Here is a 557-nt window from a genome sequence, read left to right as displayed (position 1 = left end):
AGGCCTGGCTCCCCTGGCGGGGCCCTCACTCACTCGTTCCCTCAGGCCCATTCCTGCCTCCACAGCACCCCTGCGACCTTGGCCCCTGCGAACTCCACAGGGAGGCCCCTCCCTCCCGCAGGGGGACAGGCGCTGTGCTCCAGGGCGTCCCCCACGTCACTCCTCCGAGGGCAAGCACCCCACCACCCGCACCACACAGAGCCCACGCATGCACACACACAGCACACGTACCCACCGTTCACACCGAGCTGGTCCAGCTGTGAGCCCTGCCCACCTGTCCCAGGTGGTGGCCGCACAGACGGAGTCACCCCCGCCACCAGGTCCTTCCCTGAGCCCATCAGTCAATGTTGCTCCTGCTGTCTCACTGGAATTGATTCATTCACTCACTCATTCTCTCATTCACTCATTCACTCACTCATTCACTCATTCAATCATTCAATCATTCATTCACTCATTCAAATTTCACTCACTCATTCGCTTACTCATTCACTCATTCATTCATTCACTCACTCATTCACTCACTCGCTCATTCACTCATTCATTCACTCATTCAAAAT

General features: G+C 56.7%; 1 protein-coding gene across 1 annotated transcript in view; it reads left to right on the top strand.

The window, feature by feature from the left end:
• The window catches only part of LOC102761370 (collagen alpha-1(V) chain-like), an 89263-nt gene that overhangs the window by 84532 nt on the left and 4174 nt on the right, over positions 1-557 (top strand). The gene's annotated exons all lie outside the window — the stretch shown is intronic.

The sequence above is a fragment of the Myotis davidii genome, unplaced genomic scaffold (genome assembly GCF_000327345.1).
Source record: "Myotis davidii unplaced genomic scaffold, ASM32734v1 scaffold609, whole genome shotgun sequence".
Lineage (NCBI taxonomy): Eukaryota > Metazoa > Chordata > Mammalia > Chiroptera > Vespertilionidae > Myotis > Myotis davidii.
This window is presented reverse-complemented; position numbering and strand designations above follow the sequence as displayed.